The 21,823-nt window shown below is 39.5% G+C and overlaps 1 long non-coding RNA gene and 1 pseudogene across 4 annotated transcripts in view; one reads left to right on the top strand and one right to left on the bottom strand.

Moving 5' to 3' along the window:
• LOC138419496 (uncharacterized) overlaps nucleotides 1-21,823 on the bottom strand; it is a 374,854-nt gene that overhangs the window by 126,742 nt on the left and 226,289 nt on the right. For all 4 annotated transcript variants that reach the window (XR_011248993.1, XR_011248994.1, XR_011248990.1 and 1 more), the window contains one exon: nucleotides 13,714-13,828. This is a non-coding gene — a long non-coding RNA (uncharacterized lncRNA). The remainder of the gene's footprint in view (nucleotides 1-13,713; nucleotides 13,829-21,823) is intronic.
• LOC138419487 (ubiquitin-related modifier 1 pseudogene) lies at nucleotides 14,631-14,919 on the top strand (annotated as a pseudogene).

Genomic DNA, 21,823 nt, shown 5'->3' with positions numbered 1-21,823 from the left:
TCTATTGGTGTAAGGTATTGAAATATGGGACAAGCTGCCTAGAGAATACTCCCTCAGAGGAGGGTACATCCTCATACCTAACCCAGCACTGACATAGAGAGGACTCATAATTATTCGTTGAATGCAAATTCAGTATATCTTACTGAAATTTTTTTCTCTCAAAAATTTGAGGAAGCACAAAAGAGAACACTTAACCTGTCATTCTTGTATTTTTGATTCAATTCTGATCAAAAAGGAAGAATTGCTTAGTGAAGCAGAAATGATAGGAACATTAAAATGGTATGAGCACTCCTTGGAGAACTGTTTGATTTCACAGCTGAGGCAAGGAAAATACCAGAAGAGCATAGAGTATCTTATGGTCTTAAACAATAAGGAAGGACTCAAAAATAAAGGATGCAAACATGTGAAGATGGCATAAGAGCCTGAAAGAGTACCCAATAGCCAAAGTTGAAAAATATTTACCAACAGATTAACTAAAATGAATATAGACTCATAACCCTAATAATAAAATTAACATCCATGAATCCATCCTTTTATAAATAAATAATTACATAAACCAATGAGAGAGAAGAGACAGTTCTTCCTTATGAAAGCATTACTTGAGCTATCACCTCATACCTGCTAGAATGACTATTATCAAAGAAATACAAATGTTAATGAGAATGTGGCTAAGTGGTAAAGAATCTACCTACCAGTGCAGGAGATGTGGGTTCAATCCCTGGGTCTGAAAGATCCTCTGGGGAAGGAAATGGCAACCCACTCTAGAATTCTTGCCTGGAAAATCCCGCGGCAAGGGCCCTGGTGGGCTATAGCCCATGGGGTCAAAAAGAGTTGAACACAGTTTAGTGACTAAACAACAAATGAGAATATAGAGAAATGGAAAACCTCATGCACTATTGGTGGGAATGCAAATTATTTCAGCCATTATGGAAAGCAGTATGAGGTGTTCTTCAAAAAATTAAAAATAGAACTCCCATATGATCCAGGAACCTCACTTCTGGATTAATAGCCTAAGGAAATGAAAACAATATCTGGAAAAGATACCTGCACCCCCATGTTCATTGCAGCACTTTGCCCAACATCCAAGACATGAAAACAATATAAGTGTCCATTGATGGATTAATGGAGAAAATATTATATATATATATAATATATGAATTTATATTTGTTATATGATCACATAATTCAGCCATATATCTTGCAATTTGTAACAACACAGATGGATTTTGAGGGCATTACTCTAAGTGAAATAAGTCAGACGGATGAAGACAAACACTGTATGATATTCCATGTACACAGAAACTAAAAAAGTCAAATTCATAAAAATAGAGAGTAGACTGATGGTTGCCAGAGGCTTGGAGTTTTGTGGGGTGGGGACATGTCAAAGAATATAAACTTCTAACTATAAGATGAATAAATTCTGGGGAATCTAAGGTACAGAATGGCAAATATATTTAACAATACTGTATTATATACTCAAAGGTTAAGGGAGTAAATCTTGAATGTTATGCCTTCACACACACACATAAAATGCTTATTATGGGAGGAATACAGGTGTTAACTAACACTATTGTGGTAAATTATCTTGCAATATATATGGATATCAAATTATCACACTGTAGAACTTAAATTTACATATGTTATTTGTCAATAATATTTTAATAAAGCTGGAAAAAATAGCACAATTTTATTTCCTTAAGTTTGGTTTAAATCAGGCTATTTTTTTTTTTAAGGAAAAATTTCAATTAACGCATAGAAGATAACAACTAGAACAACACAGTAATAACTGCGGAAAGTTAAGGTGCACTTCAGGATGCTAAAATGAGTGGGTGAAAGTTTAAATTAAAAAAGGATATTTGCATGTTCTCAAAGACTCCCACAAAATATTGAGTAATAAGAAGAGGGAAATAGTAACTTTTTAGTGGAGATCCTAAGAGACACCAACCTAGCTAACTGATCAAAGTTAACAACCCTAGTAAAGTACTTTCCAGAATCATCTGGGTTATAAAAGATAAGGAAAAACTAAGGCATTGTCACAGATTGGAAGATACTAAGGAAACATGACAACTAAATGAAATGTATGATCCTTGTTTGAATCCAGGAATAGAAAAAAAAGAAAAAGAATATTTATGGAGAAATGAGCGAAGTTCAAATGAATTTTGTAATTCAGTTAAAAGTAACTGAATTAAGGCTTAATACTTAGTTTTGGTAATTGTTCTATAATTATGTAAGATGTTAACAAACACAGGCTGGTCAAGGGTATATGGAAACTCACTGGGCTATTTCTTCAACTCTCCTGTAAATCTAAAATGATCTCAAAGTAAAGAAGTTTTTAAAATGTGATGAGCACATCTTGGAATTCCTAGGACAGGAGGTCTGGAACACTTTGTAAAATCAGCACACACTCATTCACCACTGGGAAAGTTTCCAAAAGTTCAGAGGAAAGATAGACATGATCTCATATCCAGAGATCCTAAAGGGAAAGTGATTCAAGAGAAAAAATAAACTCAAACAAAAACATTAAAAATATGAGAAACTTGTGAATCATCTTCCTGCCTCTTCCTTTTCCGCACACTCAATCAGCCACTGAATCCTATCAATTCTACCTTCTCAGTGTCACTCAATCCAAACCCCTTGTATTACTCTGCATTGAACTAATTGTACGTTCATTGTCCTCTTGACTAATGACTTCCCTGCCACAAGTTTTCCAGAATCTAACATATCCTGTGTTCATGCTGCCAGAATTGTTTTTCTAAAAGAATTTATTTTTCCTTCTCTCTTCAAGAATATTCAAGTTGATTCTATTTGGAATAAATCCAAATCCCTGAGAAAATATTCACCACCCCTCAACATTTAGCTGTTCCCTAACTTCAGTCTCGTCTCTGCTCATTCACCCAAGAAGTACTCTACTCCAGCTGCAGAACTAACTGAAGCCCAGTATATATTATCTAGCTTCTGTTTATGTTTCATTTATGAATTAGTTAGTTCAGTCACCCAGTCATGTCCAACTCTTTGCAAACCCATGGACTGCAGCATGCCAGGCTTTCCTGTCCATCACCAACTCCCAAAGCTTACTCAAACTCATGTCCATTGAGTTGGTGATGCCATCCAATCATCTCATCCTCTGTCATCCCCTTCTCCTGCCTTCAATCTTTCTCAGCATCAGGATCTTTATCAGTGAATCAGTTCTTCACATCAAGTGGCCAAAGTATTGGAGTTTCAGCTTCAATATCAGTCCTTCCAATGAATATTCAGGACTGATTTCTTTTAGGATTGACTGGTTGGATCTCCTTGCAGTCCAAAAGACTCTCAAGAGTCTTCTCTAACACCACAGTTCAAAAGCATCAATTATTTGGTGCTCAGTTTTCTTTATAGTCCAACTCTCACATCCATACATGACTACTGGAAAAAACATAGCTTTGACTAGATGGACTTTCATTGGCAAAGTAATGTCTCTGACTTTTTAATATGCTGTCTAGGCCTGGCATGCTGCTATTCATGGGGTCGCAAAGAGTCAGACACAACTGAGAGACTGAACTGCACTGAACCGAACTGAGTTTGGTCATAGCTTTTCTTCCAAGGAGCAAGAGTCTTTTTATTTCATGGTTGCAATCACCATCTACAGTGATTTTTATTTCATGGTTGCAATCACCATCTACAGTGATTTTGGAGCCCAAGAAAATAAAGGGCACAAACAGAACCTTGTGCACACCAGGACCCAGGAGAAAGGAGCAGTGACCCAACAAGAGACTGACCCAGACTTGCCAGTGAGTGTCCAGGAGTCTCCAGTGGAGGCATGGGTCAGCAGTGGCCTGCTGCAGGGTCGGGGCACTGAATACATGCATGGGAACTTTTTAAAGAGGTAGCCATTATCTTCATTACTTCCACCATAGTTTGGCCTCAGGTCAAACAACAGGGAGGGAACACGGCCCCACCTATCAACAGAAAATTGGATTAAAGATTTACCGATCATGACCCCACCCATCAGAACAAGACCCAGTTTCCCCCTAAGTCAGTCTCTCCCATTAGGAAGCTTCCATAAGCCTCTTGTCCTTATCCATCAGAGGGCAGACAGAATGAAAACCACAATCACAGAAAACTAACCAAACTGATCACATTTATGAATAGGATATCACGTTACCCAGCTTCTCTGTCCCACAAACTCTTATTCATTCTTGATCAAACATCACTTCTGTTACAGACTTCTCTGATTTTTCACAGCCTCCTTATCCCATTCTACATGCTCTACAAGCAAAATTAATCCTGTCTCTCTGCTATGCTCCCATAGAACATTGTGATTACTCTTAATAAGCATATGCTATATTTACTGTATATAGCTTATAGTATACAAGTTGGCTTACCTTAGTAGAGTATAAGTCTTCTGATGGGAACACTCATATCTAATTCACCTAACAATCTCCAGTCTGGACTCACTGCCTAGCAATTAAAGGCCTGTCAACACCATTGAATGGGGTGAACTGATTTAAAATATAACCAAATCTGATTCCTAGGGGATGCAGAAAGAAACAGTTAAAGGAGTATATATATGGATATACATGCTCCTGTTGAACTTAAATTATTAAATGACATTTTTAAAAAAACTAGTAGAAAATAAAAGCCTTATGATTGTAGGTGGACGTAAAAGAATAGTATTCTAACAAGAATACTAATAACCAAAATATTTTAGGCTTGTGAAACAAAAATGTCATTGACAACAGAAAGGATTCTATTAGCTACATCAACTTTAAGAAAAATGAGTAAGGGGAAAGCCAGCTATTTATGAAAGATAAGAATAATGTCAAAGATGAAAAGTAGAAAAAAAAATTACTCAACTTTTCTTTTTATTTACATCTTCATCAAGAAAAATGATGGTCACATTATAAGAAAAATCTTGTTAAAGGAAATAAAGCCAGGTTGAAGGAATTAGTTATCAGTTACATTCCAGATTCAGTTATATCCCAGCACTTGAAAACAACTTGATGATATTAATCATTGACATGGAATCATTATCAGAAATCTTTAAAAAAGTATGAGTTGATGTAGTAAAATAAAAAATTACAATTAAGAACAAAGTGAGAGAGACCAGTGCAAATCAGTGTTCTGTGAACGAAATGTGAGCTTCATTTACAAGGAACTGTGAGTTTCTCAGTTTAATATTAGACTCAAATTATACAATACTTATTAGAAAGATGGTTTGCAGGATATTATAAAGCTGTGCTGTCTACTATAATCACTAGTCAAATCTCATCATTTAAATTATTTCAATTTTTAAAAAATAAAAAATCAATTCGTGAGTCACACTAGTCACATTTTAAGCACTCAGTAGCTGCATATGGCTAGTGGCTCCTATACTGAACAGCACAGGTAATATTTATCACTGTAGAAAGTTCCTTTGGACAGTGCTGTCAAAGGAAATAGTGAGCACTGGGAACCAGTATCATTTACACAGAATGTTATACTGAACTAATAAAATATTATTTCCTAGGATTGTTATATTGTTGGAGACAGGGAGTATGTAGATATAGACTATATCAATTTCAAAAAAATCCAACAAACTTTGTTATGAAACCTTAATTGATTGAAAACATAGAAATATGGACAAGGTATAAAACAACTGAGCAGACAATTGTCCTCACAGACTGCTGATTAATGAATATATTTTTGGAAGAATGATTTGCTAGTTTTCTCCAAAATCTTGTCATTGGTCCTCTCTTGCAAATTTTTCATCAATAATTTGCTGACAAATAAAAGGCATGGTCACCAGGCTTTCAAACAACTAAATGACAGAGAGATTATGTCATAACTTTCTGGAGGACAATTTACTGAAACATATCAAAACCTGTTACAGTTTTACTTACTTCTTGAGTCACAGTTCTACTTTCTCAGGGAATAGTCACAGATGTTTGCAAGGCTTTAGCTACATGGTGTTATTTCTGGCAAAATATCTGGGGGAAATCTAAATGTTAAGTCAGGAGACTAATTAAATAAACTGCAATTAATTTGCATTGATCATCACTGTATTTCCTATAATACTATGCACTTCAAGGGTATTTTTAAAATATATCAAATAAAAGATGAATGAAGTGAGAAAAAAGAAAATTATAAAATAAACTATATCATATGCATCACACATATCTGGTATTGCAATAAATGCATATGTACTATGTGTATGCATAGAGAGAGATATGTATGTACATAGAGATGAAGACTAGACAGAGATATACTAAAATGCTAATAATATTTAATCTCTGGCAAGGAGTTACGGAACATCTTTGTTTTCTCCTTTTAACTCAAGATTTTTAAAATCCTGTCATGAATAGATGATTCTTTAGCATAAGGACAATATTTTGAATAAAGAGCAATGGATAATACATTTGAATAGAATCAATATTTTAAAGGAAGAAAACACATTCAACAAGCTAGAATAGTGGATCAAAACTAACAAGAAAAAGCTTACTAGGCACATATAAAATGTCCAGCTTTAAGTTCTTAAAGTCTTCTGGAAAAAGTACAGTTTTGCAAAGACTGACCTAACAATAAGTTTGTCAAAATAAACACAAAAATTTTAAACTAATTTAGTAGCAAAATTTCCAAAAGGGTGGATACAAACTTAAATTACATTAACAGGATATTTTGCCCAAAACAGGGAGAGTAATAATAGTCCTTCTGTTCTCTTGGGGTGATACAACTATATCTGTTCACTGGTCTTCCTTTGTTCATACAATGGAGTTTACCCAAGGGGGGAGTGGGGAATGGGTAACTAGGAAATTGAATATTTTCTAGCATTGTATAGGACTTATACTATATAAGACATATTGTATAAGACTTTTTTTAATATAAAGCAATTATGTTTTTTTCTTTCTTTCTTTTCTTTATTTTACAGAAAAAGTTAGCCAAATTGGTGCTCTTTAGCTTAAAATATGAAAAACTGTAGGAATTCCTAGATAGTTGTTTTCATGCACAGAAGAGGGACTAGATGGTATATTAGGTCACCGACACAGATAAGTGATAGGAGTTCAGATTTCCACTTAGCATAACGAAAAAGGGCAAGTAAAAACTATACTGAACTCACAAAAACCTACACACAAATGTTTACAAGCAGCTTTATTCATCTTTGCCAAAATGTGGAACCAACCAAAATGTTCTTTAATAGGTAATGGATGAATAAACTGTGGTACATCCAGACAACAGAATATAATTCAGTACTAAAAATAGATGAGTTGTCAAGACATGAAAAGACATAGATGAATATGAAATGTATATTACTGAGTGTCAAAAAACAATATGAAAAGGCTACATATGATGACTTCTACTATACAGCATTCTGAAAGAGGCAAAACCGTGTCAATAATAAAAAGATCAGGGGTTGCCAGGGCTTAGTGTAGAGGAAGGGAGGAGTAGGCTAAGCACAGAGGATTTTTATGGTAGAGAAACTTCATGACAGCATAGTCGTGGATACATTTCATTACACATGTGTCAAAACCATAGAATGTACATTATCAATAAGGAAATCACGAACAAGACTCTCACTAGAACCCAATCATGCTAGTACTCTGATCTTGGACTTCTCAGCCTCCAGAACTACAAGAAATAAATGTTTACTATTTAAACCACCGGATCTATTCTACCTTGTTATTGCAGCCTGAAATGACTAAAACAAATACTTTCTGTTTTTAAACCTAAAGTATTGTACCTCTGAGAATATACAATAGTAGGCCAGTAGACACCAAAAGCCTCAGTGTAACATAGTATCTTTCAAGAGCACTCAATTTATTTGAACTTAAAAAACAAAATTTTTAAGGGTTATGTCACTCTTTAAAATACACATAAATTTTAAAAATAAAATAGAAGAATGTCCTTTTTGACATGAAGTGCTTCTAAATTTTCCCCCAGGCCTCACCAATGGACAAGAAATACAAATTCACACTGCACTTAGAATACTGAAGTGGAAAAGTTAAGAGAAACACTTATTCACTATGTGCCAAGAACTATATGTTCTGCAGGAGAGGAAAAACTATGAACAAAGGCCCAGTTGTAACTTTCAAGAGCTGACTGTTCAGGAGGAGGATGGGCACAGATACCTCATAGGATAAAAACACTGATCTCTGATGGAGGGCAAATATGATTAACATCCTATACCAAGAAAAGCATCGACATCTTTCCTAGTTGTGGAATTAACTGCCACTCAACAGCACCATGCCAATCCTGAGAATGTGGTTTCATAAATGTCCTAAATAGGTAGCAATACCCAGGATCTGCTTTCTAGTGGGAAATGCATGGTGGACCTTAACTGACATCTCTCAAGGGAAGAAGATTTAAGTGGAAGCCTACTTTATCCATGGAAGGTCCAGTCTTTAATGGTGCCATGGAAACAAACAGATATTCTAATTAATTTCCCTTTTATGCCTCGCTTTTTGAAGTATATTTATTGTCACACAGTGTATGCAGGAAAAAGAAGAAAAACAACTTACTTCCATTGCTGGTGAACTTGACACATTGTGTATATCAACATGAACCAAATAAAAAGAGAGGCAAGATGAAGTGAGCATGTGAAAAGGAGAAATGTTAACTATATAAAAATAATAAAATACATCTTAAAAATCATGGACTATCACAAAAACTAAAGTATTTCTATTACTACATTCACATAATCAATAAACTGAAACTAGTCCTGATGGAACTCCAGTTGAGCTGTTTCAAATCCTGAAAGATGATGCTGTGAAAGTGCTGCACTCAATATGCCAGCAAATTTGGAAAACTTTGCAGTGGCCACAGGACTGGAAAAGGTCAGTTTTCATTCCAATGCCAAAGAAAGGCAATGCCAAAGAAAATTCAAACTACTGCACAATTTCACTCATCTCACATGCTAGTAAAGTAATGCTCAAAATTCTCCAAGCCAGACTTCAGCAATACGTGAACCGTGAACTCCCTGATGTTCAAACTGGTTTTAGAAAAGGCAGAGGAATCAGAGATCAAATTGCCAACATCCACTGGATCATGGAAAAAGCAAAAGAGTTCCAGGAAAACATCTATTTCTGCTTTATTGACTATGCCAAAGCCTTTGACTATGTGGACCACAATAAACTGCGGAAAATTCTGAAAGAGATGGGAATACCAGACCACCTGACCTGCCTCTTGAGAAACCTATATGCAGGTCAGGAAGCAACCATTAGAACTGGACATGGAACAACAGACTGGTTCCGAATAGGAAAAGGAGTAGGTCAAGGCTGTATATTGTCACCCTGCTTATTTAACTTATATGCAGAGTACATCATGAGAAACGCTGGACTGGAAGAAACACAAGCTGGAATCAAGATTGCCCGGAGAAATAGCAATAACCTGAGATATGCAGATGACACCATCCTTATGGCAGAAAGTGAAGAGGAGCTAAAAAGATTCTTGATGAAAGTGAAAGAGGAGAGTGAAAATGTTGGCTTAAAGCTCAACATTCAGAAAACGAAGATCATGGCATCTGGGCCCATCACTTCATGAGAAATAGATGGGGAAACAGTGGAAACAGTGTCAGACTTTATTTTGGGGGGCTCCAAAATCACTGCAGATGGTGACTGCAGCCATGAAATTAAAAGATGCTTACTCCTTGGAAGAAAAGTTATGACCAACCTAGACAGCATATTCAAAAGCAGAGACATTACTTTGCCAACTAAGGTCCATCTAGTCAAGGCTATTGTTTTTCCTGTGGTCATGTATGGATGTGAGAGTTGGACTGTGAAGAAGGCTAAGTGCTGAGAATTGATGCTTTTGAACTGTAGTGTTAGAGAAGACTCTTGAGAGTCCCTTGGACTGCAAGGAGATCCAACCAGTCCATTCTGAAGGAGATCAACCCTGGGATTTCTTTGGAAGGAACGATGCTAAAGCTGAAATGCCAGTACTTTGGCCACCTCATGCAAAGAGTTGACTCATTGGAAAAGACTCTGATGCTGGGAGAGATTGGGGACAGGAGGAGAAGGGGACAACAGAGGATGAGATGGCTGGATGGCATCACAGACTCGATGACGTGAGTCTGAGTGAACTCCAGGAGTTGGTGATGGACAGGGAGGCCTGGCGTGCTGTGATTCATGGGGTGGCAAAGAGTCGGACACGACTGAGCGACTGAACTGAACTGAGTCATACAGAGGCATATACTCTGCAATCCAGAAAGCTTATTTAATTGGTGAAAGACTCAAATCAGGTTTTTGAGACAAAAGGTTATTTCCCAGCAGGATCCCAAAATTCAGGGTATCATTTTGGAGCACACCAGCATAACATCATTATTAATTTCTATGCTTGCTGGGTAGTTTGCACATCTCCATCATCCATGTTTCTGTGAGTAGAGGTGAACATGGTGGAAATTAAACAAGCCACACCTGCTGAAGCATTGGGAAATTGGATGATCTTGAATAGGTTACTTAATCTTAGTCATATGTAAAATGTGGAAAATACCTACCTCATTATGTAAAGATAAAATGAGATAATGTATAGAAAGTGATAGTGTCTGGTACACGGTGGGGGCTTTTGAAAATAGTTGTTATTCATTGCTATTACTGTCTCTACAAAGAGAGCTTGTCCCTCCTCAACAAACTGCCAAACGACCTGCCAAGCAATGCAAGGAGATGCATGTGGGGCTGTGCTACCCTCAGGAAGTGAGAGGGAGTTATGGAAACCACCTTCCAAGGGCCTTTGAAACACACAAGGATGGGTGTATCCCGACCTATCTAGGAGAAGATCTGTATGGGTTTTAATAACCTGCCCAAGCTTGTGTCACTGACAAAGCCCAGTAAAAATTCCCAGGAAATAAAAATAGAATCTGGGTAATAAAATAAGGTCTAACCTTCCTTTCTCTTTTTCTTTGTGCTTAGTCTAGGGTCACCTGCACACAGGGCGCAGTGTGTAGAGTGCCTCACGAGGCCCTTCATACTAAGGGGTCCTCCTGAGAAAAGGCTCCACCGATTGCGTGTCACTCAGCGATTCAAGATGGCGGCGGTGGTAGGCGCTGCGTGCAGAGGTGCTGCGCAGAGCCCTGAGATGAACCTTGGCCTTCTCCTAAGAATTCCCCCCCCCCCCCAAGAGTTCCCTATAAAGCAACTCCGCCTATGACCTATCAGGGGAGTTTACGCTGTTGAGCAGGAGTTCCCAACCTCTAGACCTTAAACTGGTACCTCCTTCAGATCAACCAGGGCATTAGATTAGAAATATAGTGCACAATAAATGTAATGTGCTTGAATCATCCTAAAACCATCCCCGTCCCCCACCCCCATACTCGGTCCATGGAAAAATTGTCTTCCACGAAATCAATCCTTGGTGCCAAAAGTACTGGAGACCGCTGCTTTAGAGTGTGAGCTCACATCTATCCATTCTCTGTTCAAAGAATAAGTTTTCCTTTGCTTCTGGATCAGACTTGGTCTCTCCCCTTCGATGGGTTAGAAAGACTCCAGGCAGAAGGACCCTTGCTGGGGACTGACTCAAAATGGTCAGTAACAACTGCAAAACATTGCAAACTCTTTCCCAGAATGATCAAGAAGTAAGCCCTGGAAGTTTAGTATTAAGCCCTCCTCGATGGGTTTTAAATTTGTAAAAATATTATATGCTTCCTCAGAGTGGTGTAAGATTCTTGGCAGGTATGGATGGATTAATCTAAAAGGTATCAAAGCCATCACAGCTACCCTCCCCCAGAAGAATTCCCTAGTGATTGACCAATAACCAGGACATGCCATAGACAGACAGCAGCCCACTCTGCACAGTTTACCTGGTATGGGGCTAGGTGGGATGGGATGTAAATGAAAGTGAGCAAAGAGACAGAGTAAACTGAAGTGCACCAAGGCATTGGTACATGAAATCATCGAGGCACTGCCCTCTAATACTAAAGGTCACTAGGAAATGTAGAGTAGAGTAAGCTACCTTTCTATATAAATTCACATCAAAAGGCAAAAGGGAATGCTTATAGTTCTGTTCATGATAAAATAGTCAAAGAAGAAAAGAGGCAAAGATGCAGAAAATTGACATGCAGATGAGACCCATATAGATCAAATAGGTTGTCAAGGATGTTCACAGCAAAATGCTTGTGTGGAAACCCAAGCTTTCAGGGAAGTAGGAAAGATCACCAGATTCTCACCCCTGGTGAGGCTACTTTGTGACACAGGTGAAAAGCCAAGTACCCATCTTAGATTTTATAAGCAAATGTGAAAAATGCCTGAATCATAGCAAAATCGTCACTCATGCCTTTGTAGAATATACAGATGAGAATGTGTTCAAGAAATCTCAAATCTGTTCACAGAAGTGAAATTGTTGGGAATGAAAGTAAGCTCTGCTTTCAGCATGAGGATGCCTTGAGGCTTAACAAGTCACATGTATCTGCCCTAACAAGTCACAGGTTAGGGCAGATGTGCAAATCAGACATCATTATAGCCTGCCAGAAAATTATGATGTCTAGAGTGTAGCTCGAGACCCAAGCTTGAGTTGATGCAAACCAGAAAAGCAGCTTGAGGGATTTCCCTGGCAGTCCAGTGGTTAAGAATCCACACTTCCATCGCAGGAGGCATGAGTTTGATCCCTAGTCTGGGAACTAAGACCCCCTCATGCTGCATGGCCAAAAAATAAATAAAAATGAATTTTAAAAAGAGAAATAATTAAAAGAAAAAATCAATTTTAAAAAAGAAAAGAAAAGTAGGTTGATTTTCTCCTTCCCTTCTGGGCTGGATGGAGCCCACAGCAGCTATGGGAATCTTAGAAGGAAGGCTCCAATTTGTGGGAACCAGTGGTGGTTCATGGGATGGAACTGAGAGTTCCAAGAAGCCTACTACAGGATTCAGACTTGCCCAGTTATGTTTAGAAAACTGAAGAATGTGCTGACAGAAGCCCATTTTTGTGTGACTGAGAAGTCTCTAAGGAGAAAACCCAGGTTGAAAGAGTTATACATAATGAGCTCCACTAACCACAAAGAGTTCTACGAAGGGATGGATGAGGGGTGTGGACCCAACATGGCAGCACTAACTCTCATAAGTCCCAGTTGGACTAATGTTTGAGACCTGGAGAGAGGGAGGAGACAGTAAAAATCTGAAAGGAGGGGGTTAAAATTTAGCAAGCCCTCAGCACAGGTTTGCGGCCTCACTTCCAGAGTATGGCACAGCAAGGGAAGAGTGTTTTCCCTTTTGCCACAGCCTGCCCCACCCCACAGCAATGGCTCCCCAAGGATTCCAGGATCCATTAATGCCTGGAGGACATGCAAGTGATGCCCTTTAATAGTTGTTTGGGAGCACATGTGACACTGTCCTTGGTGGTGAAGAATATTCAGGGCGCATTATAAAGAACTGAAGCTCTTATGAGAACAAAGGGACCAGGGCCTGTGTAACTGTGATTATTCTGTTTTAATGAGACAATATCATGTTCTTGTTAATCATGTGAGCTCAGGAATCAAATGACCTGGGTTCAAACTCAGGTTCCACACTAACTGCAAACAACTCACCAACGTCTCTGGGTCTCAATTTTCACATCTATTAAGTAGGGATAATGGCAGGACTTACCTCACAGAATCGTTGAGAGGATTAAATAAGTAAAAAGCTCGGAAAAGTTTCTGGTACATAAAAGGGGCTCAACAAGTATTAGGTTTGTTTCTTGTTTTTTGACTAATGAGTGTACCCACTGGCTCATGATAGCTAAGCAAATAACATGAGAGAAATACTTTCTTCACCAAAACCGAAAAAGATTTCTATTACTTACATCAAATCTGTATGCACAATCAGGCTTGAGAGAGCTTCTGGGAGCTATACCAGGGTTCACTGATGCGTATGTGGGTACTTCCTCTTCCAAAAATCACTTAAAGGAGCCTACAGCTCTAAAATATAAAAATAGGTTTAAATAAGTAAGAATCAGAACATAAAATGGAACCAAGATAGAGCTAAAACACATACACACTTGCTAGCTGAGCTATATAATAGAGAGGTCAAAGGTCTTTCAAGATACATAGAACCCTGTTTTAATGTGCCCTAATCTGGCAGGGATGCTGGGGCACAGAAATTTATATTAATGTTGCCCTTTTTATATTCCAAGTGCACAATTGTGATGGAGATAGCATATAGCTGCTGTCACACTATGCGGCCCATGTACAGAGTCCTATCAAAAGACAAGAAAGAAGTAAAGAAATAAAACTCAATTCTTTTTCCCTGCCTCAGAAAAAACAACTCCTTGAACCAACTTAAATATGGAAACCTAGAGAGACAAGCATAAAGTAGTGATTTGTATGGGTGCCAATCAGAAGAGTCAAATATCTTCATTTATTTTAAAGACTCTTTATTATCCAGAAATAATTCATCAGTCATCAATAGAAATCACTCTACAAAGTGGGTATATTAAAGAATTGTTGTTAGAGTGTGTGTAGGTTGCCATGCAAACAATCTGTCCATGTGATCAAAGCCAGCTGGAAAATGCTGAGTTAGGGCAGCTGGGTACCAATTCGGCAAACATAAAAAGATGTCCCCTGAAACCTGAAAGAGACAATATTATTTTACAATTTTAAAGAAAAAAAAGTATTTAAAACATAAAGTTCAATTTGCTTGGAGTATGTGATCATTTAGGCTCAGGGATATGGAAGAGACTAGAAGAGATGGGGAGTTTCCGGTGAGGTCGGCTTCCTCAAAATGGCAGCACCCTTGTTAGTAGAGGTGGAGTTCAGAGGCAGTGTGGAGCTCCTGTTCAACAGTGTGGAGAAGCATCTAGTCACCTTACCTGGAGGAACCTCCTTGTCTGGATCAAGAAGAATTTGCTAAAAGAGCAGAGTGGGCAGAGCTGTTCATCCGAGGCAAGAGCTGTTCATTCCTGCAGTCAGGGGTTCTAGTGCTGATTAATGATGCCTACTGGGAACTGCTGAACTACCAGCTTCAGAACCAGGACAGCATCCTCTTCATCTCCATGCTGCACAGTGGCTAAGGGCCACTCTGTGTCTGGGCCCCCTTGGGATGGGGAGAACAGGACGATCAGATGTCCCCTGGGGCCCTACTTCCAGATCTTCCTGTCCCCCTTGGCTGCTTTCTCACTCTGTCCCCTGAGCTCCCTCCAGGCAGGGAAAAGAGTCCAGGTGCTAAAAATGAGACTTTCTTAGGCACATGAGCAAGGGAAGGCAGGCCGGCTGGCAGGTGCCTGGGCCAGGCACTCCTTCTCTCAGCAGCTAATGTGGGGGACGGTGCCCCTCAGTGTGGCAGGAGTGGAGGGGGTCTGTGTGGCCAGGGGACCCTGCAGCTGTCCCTGCTTGTGTGTTACTGAGTTACTGCTGACAAGGCACTGCAGCTCCTGGGCCACGGTGCCTTCCTGGCGAAGATGAATGAACCTCAGTAGCTGATGGCAGGCCCCTCCTTTCTCAAAAATTGGAAACGGAAGCCTCCATCTCAGTTTCCCCATCTGAACAGCAGAGGTCTCTGCCTGTCCCCCACTGATATTATGGAACTCTAGCTGGGGTCCCTTATTCAGTGCTGATCATCCCCCCATGCACACACACAGCAGCTGCTCCTCCAGCAACACCCCTCCTCCTGCTCCACCATCCACAGCCCTTAACCCTGGCCAACCTCTCCACACACAAGCTACCAGATGGGCTCCTGAAATCCTCCCCCTGGCAAAAGGCCGCCTACATGCAGCTTATTCCACTGGGGATGGAGAGCAGGAGGGTGTACAGCTAGACCTTGAACTGGCAAATGGAGGCATGAGGTGGGGGAATTCAGTTATGCCTCAGTTTCCACCCCAAATTTTTATAGTATCTGAAATTAAGGGGGCTTCCCATGGTTCAGGCAGTAAAGAATCCGCCTGCAATGCAGGAGATGTGAGTTTGATCCCTGGGTCAGGAAGATCCCCTGGAGAAGGGAATGGCTACCACTCCAGTATTCTTGCCTGGAGAATTCCTTGGACAGAGGAGCCTAGTGGGCTATAGTCCATGAGGTTGCAAAGAGTCGGAAACGATTGAGTGAGTAACACACACAGGAGAGATGGGATAGTGATAAAATACAAATTCTTACCTCATTTCCATATATAATGAGTTTTATGCATGTTACCAATAGATTTGAATTCAAAATTCAAATCAAATGCTGTCACAAAGTGATTAGACAGAGATTCGCAGCTAAGCATTTTAATAACCCTTACCAGTTTATTTAGTGGTACTTTCATCCTCTACCGTCCCCACAAAGTACTAACATATGGGAGAACACAGAGCACATCACTCCTATTCTTACTCCCAAACAGATCTTGCTTTGAGTTTCTTTAACCCAGTGGCAGTTCCATCCTCAGAGTCCTGACGCCTGAATCAACTTTGATCTCCTCTGCCTTCCCTCTTCCCTCTCCTCATTCCAATTAGTAGCCATACTCTGTGCCTTCTACCCAAGCCATGTTTCTTGCATGAATCTTCTGTTTGCTTTCATATCCCTTCACCTGACTTAACTATAGTGTCACAGTGTTGGTCGTTCAGTTGTGCCCGACTCTTTGCGACCCATGGATTCAGCCCACCAGGCCCCTCTGTTCATGGGATTTTCCAGGCAAGGATACTGGAGTGGATTGCCATTTACTTCTCCAGGGGATCTTCCTAACCCAGGGATCGAAGCTGGGTCTCTTGCACTGCAGGCAGATTATTTATCAGCTGAGCTACAAGGGAAGCCACTAACTATGATGCCCCCCACTGAATGCCCCTAGCTTTTGCTCTACTCTCTACATAACTAATGTTATGCATTGTGACCACAGTGATCTATAACCCTAGCTTTTTAAAGAGGTAGGATACAGGATGCTTGGGGCTAGTGCACTGTGATGATCCAGAGGGATGGTACGGGGAGGGAGGTGGGAGGGGGGTTCAGGATGGGGAACACTTGTACACCCATGGCAGATTCATGTTGATATATGGCAAAACCAGTACAATATTGTAAAGTAATTAGCCTCCAATTAAAATAAATAAATTTATATTTTAAAAAAAGTTCAGGCCCCTTTAAAAAGTTAGAATTAATAATGATAATAATAATAATAAAGAGGCAGTTAAGGAATAACCTGGCAGTCCAGCAGTTAAGACTCTGTGCTTCCACTTCAGGGCACATGGGCTTGATCCCTGGTCAGGGAACCAAGATTTCACATGCCACACAACACAGTAAAAAAAAAAAAAAAACTGGAATTGCCAATCAAAATAAAAAGGGGAAGACACAAATAATTGTATAGAAATCAAATTAAAAAGTAAAGAAACAGGTAAATTTACTTTTCATCTCTCTTATAGCAGAGAGTGGAGCAGTTGCACACCAATTTACAAATTTGAGACTGAAGTAAAGTGAAAAAATAAACTCCAGTTCTGTTTCCCTGCATCAGTAACACTCCATGAAACCAACTCCTTGGACCAACTTAAGTATAGAAACCTAGGGAGTAAAAGGCAAGCTTAAAGCAGCAATTAGTATGGGTGCTAATCAGAGGATGTCCGCCTCGCTTGGTCTGAAATATATCCTAAGAAATATTGAAAGGAAGAAATATGAATAGTTCATCTCAACACCCTACTCTTGATCTATTGCAGCTCAGTGACTTTCATGTCTCTGCATCTCCTTGGATAACATTATGGAAAACCCAACAAGGAGCCAACAGAAGATGAGTAATGGTGTGATGACTCAGACAAGAACAAGATGTCTCTGAATGAAAGAACAGTGTGCTCCAACCGCAGGAAATCAGAAGCAGGAATCATCATAAGAGCCAAAAGGCAGACTTGAGGCAGCACATCTGCCAACCACAAAAAACTTTCTGCAGCTTGCAACTGGATTAAACTAGTGGCTGTCCCGAGTAAAGACTCCAGTGTCTAAAGTATGCTACCTTCTCTGATCCCTTAAATATGGTTTCCTTTTGATATATTGTTTAAAAAATCCCTTTGTGGCAGGCATTTCCTAAAGCTCTGCTGTGTGAGAGGATTATCTATCCATTGCAGGAGGGTCTGTAAATTCACAATAGCTTTTCAGCTACTGGGATGGATTTGTGGTACATAACGCTGACTTCCAACTCCCTATCTCTATTTCTCTACTTGCTTATTAACACAAGCCACATGTTAGAGGGCATACTAATATTCCCAGAAAAAAAACTTATACAGGTATCCCCGGCTTTTCAAAAGTTTGGTTTATCCCACTTTGCTTTCACGAAAGACCTATGTTAGTACGTATTTTCACTAACCAAAAGAAATCCCAAGAGGATTTTGCTTTTATGAGAAAAGGCAAAAGATGGAAATAGCACTCAGTGTTTGCTTTGCAGCAGCTGTTATAGAGACAGAGAGCACCCAAGCCGCGAGAGTGGCCCCACCAAGCTCCTGCCCTGGGAACTACACTCAACATCTCAGCATCAGGTCACCATAACTTTGAACTCTGTGAGCATCTGTGCTTTGTCCCCACTTATTTTGTGCATCCGTTAGCAAGATGTGTCCTCAGGTAACTTTGCTTCATGCCTTTTCAGCTTAACAAAACATTTCATAGAAACACTGTACTTTAAGGAAGCAGGGGAATCCTATATTTCTTGGCTTTCCTTACAAGTGGGTAATGGCAGCCACCATAATATAGTTCTGGTCAATAAAATGTAAGCTGAAGTCATTGGGTGGAGCTCCTAGAAAAACCTGTTAAAGACTCATCTGGCATACACCTTTTCATTCTTTCTCAGTTTTTATTTCTCATGCCTGAAATGTGGACAACAGCTACAGCCATCATCTTGCAACCATGAAAGAAAGGCAGGAAAATCATAAAGACTTCAGCCCCAACAGCCTCAAGCTACTGAACAAACACCAGCAACCGTCTATCTCTGGGTTTCTGGTTACATGAGAAAATAAAACATTATTTAATTAATTAATAACATTCCGCTTGCTATTAAATGCACTTAATGAGAAAAAAACTGACACAGTAGTTTAAACGGGAAATACAAGATTAATATTCCATCCATGATCTGTGATGGATCCTTCTTTTTGTATGTATGTCTGTGTGTCTGTGTGTGTTGTACACTCATATGTACAGTATGCTATGATAACTATCAGATGATGTTATGGACTGAATGTTTGTATTCCCTCAAAAAACATAAGTTGAAGCCCTGCCTACCAATGTGTTGGCATTCGGAGGCTGGGCTTCTAGGAGGTAATTAGGGTGAGAAGGATGCAGAGTTGAATGTGTATCCAGGACATCCAACTGTGACATGAGTTCTTTCCATTATCTTGGGAATATTTACTTAATACTAAATCTCAGTTTCCCTCACTATAAAATGGGAATATTTGGCATTACCTATTAAATACAATATTTATAAATCTTTAAAGCAGGCCTGGGAAAAGAGCAAACATGCAATAAGAGCTCCTGTTATTAATAATCATGATGATGATGGTGCCCTGAACTGGGTAACATTTCCTAAACTCATCATAGCCACCAGTGGAAATGACACTCTGGTAGACAATGAGTGGTGGTCATATTTTAAATATTTGAGTAAAAGACAGTGGTTAAAAAGCTTGGATTTTGGAGTCAGACCTAGAGTCAAAGCATCCTCAACACCAATACATACTATGAACTTAAGCAGGTTCTTACTTCTCTAGTAATAATACTGTACTAATAATAATATTGTAGGTTGGGGGCAAGTTTCTAGTTCTAGTTCAGTCACTTAGTCATGTCCAACTCTCTGTGACCCCATGAATCGCAGCACGCCAAGCCTCCCTGTCCATCACCAACTCCTGGAGTTCACTCAGACTCGCGTCCATCAAGTCAGTGGTGCCATCCAGCCATCTCATCCTCGGTTGTCCCCTTCTCCTCCTGTCCCCAATCCCTCCCAACATCAGAGTCTTTTCCAATGAGTCAACTCTTTGCATGAGGTGGCCAAAGTACTGGAGTTTCAGCTTTAGCATCATTACTTCCAAAGAAATCCCAGGGCTGATCTCCTTCAGAATGGACTGGTTGGATCTCCTTGCAGTCCAAGGAACTCTCAAGAGTCTTCTCCAACACCACAGTTCAAAAGCATCAATTCTTCGGCGCTCTGTGAATTCTTCACAGTCCAACTCTCACATCCATACATGACCACTGGAAAAACCATAGCCTTGAGTAGATGGACCTTAGTTGGCACAGTAATGTCTCTGCTTTTGAATATGCTATCTAGGTTGGTCATAACTTTCTTCCAAGGAGTAAGCGTCTTTTAATTTCATGGCTGCAATCACCATCTGCAGTGATTTTGGATCTCAAAAAAATAAAGTCTGACACTGTTTCCACTGTTTCCCCATCTCTTTCCCATGAAGTGATGGGACCAGATGCCATGATCTTCGTTTTCTGAATGTTGAGCTTTAAGCCAACTTTTTCACTCTCCTCTTTCACTTTCATCAAGAGGCTTTTTAGCTCCTCTTCACTTTCTGCCATAAGGATGGTGTCATCTGCATATCTCAGGTTATTGATATTTCTCCAGGCAATCTTGATTCCAGCTTGTGTTTCTTCCAGCCCAGCGTTTCTCATGATGTACTCTGCATATAAGTTAAATAAGCAGGGTGACAATATACAGCCTTGACATACTCCTTTTCCTATTTGGAACCAGTCTGTTGTTCCATGTCCAGTTCTAACTGTTGCTTCCTGACATGCATACAGATTTCTCAAGAGACAGATCAGGTGGTCTGATATTCCCATCTCTTTCAGAATTTTCCACAGTTTATTGTGATCCACACAGTCAAAGGCTTTGGCATAGTCAATAAAGCAGAAATGGATGTTTTTCTGGGACTCTTGCTTTTTCCATGATCCAGCGGATGTTGCCAATTTGATCTCTGGTTCCTCTGCCTTTTCTAAAACCAGGCTGAACATCAGGAAGTTCACGGTTCACATATTGCTGAAGCCTGGCTTGGAGAATTTTGAGCATTACTTTACTAGCGTGTGAGATGAGTGCAATTGTGCAGTAGTTTGAATTTTCTTTGGCATTGCCTTTCTTTGGGATTAGAATGAAAACCGACGTTTTCCCGTCCCGTGGCCACTGCTGAGTTTTCCAAATTTGCTGGCATACTGAGGGCCGCACTTTCACAGCATCATCAGCATATATGTAAAGGACCTAATGTGCATAAGAAATCAAATCCATGGCACTAGCATCAGATTTTAAATAATTTCGTAGACTCATGATACATTATAGAGCCCTACATCACTCCATTTTCCTCCACCTGCTATTTCAACGTTAGCTCAGATTGTTAAAAACCAGCAATCCTTTGGTCAAGTTCCCCAGGTGTAGCTCATTAAAATTACCTAGCAAATATAATCTTATTCAAGGACAGATTCTCAACAACAACAAAAAAAGACTTAGAATACTGAAGTTAACTAATCAAGCTCCAAAGAATTAAGCAATAGGGCTTTTATAGGGCTTTTTTAACCAAATTATTTCTTTATTTATTTTTTAGTTGGAATATAATTGCTTTACAATGCTGTTAGTCTCTGCTGTACAACAGTGCAAATCAGCTGTAACTATACATATATCCCCTCCCTCTTGAGCCTCCCTTCCATCTTCCCCATCTCATCCCCCTAGATCATCACAGAGCACCGAGCTGAGCTCCCTGTTCTATACAGCAGCTTTCCACTAGCTAGCTATTTTACACATGGTAATGAATATGTGTCAATGCTACTCTCTCAAGAGAATTAAGTAATAATAGATTCTTAATTTTTATTATAAATAGAGCCTGGTGGAATTAGGTGCATCAAAAAATTCATTCTACTTCTTATTTAGATGTATCTAAAAAGAGAAAATTGAAAGACAATACCTCTTGTTGAGATAATGATACAATCAAAACACTACCAACTGAAATATATTCAAATTTAAGGTAAATCATCCAAATTGAATGAATTAAATTCAAAATAATGTA

This window comes from Ovis canadensis, chromosome 1 (assembly GCF_042477335.2).
Source record: "Ovis canadensis isolate MfBH-ARS-UI-01 breed Bighorn chromosome 1, ARS-UI_OviCan_v2, whole genome shotgun sequence".
Lineage (NCBI taxonomy): Eukaryota > Metazoa > Chordata > Mammalia > Artiodactyla > Bovidae > Ovis > Ovis canadensis.
This window is presented reverse-complemented; position numbering and strand designations above follow the sequence as displayed.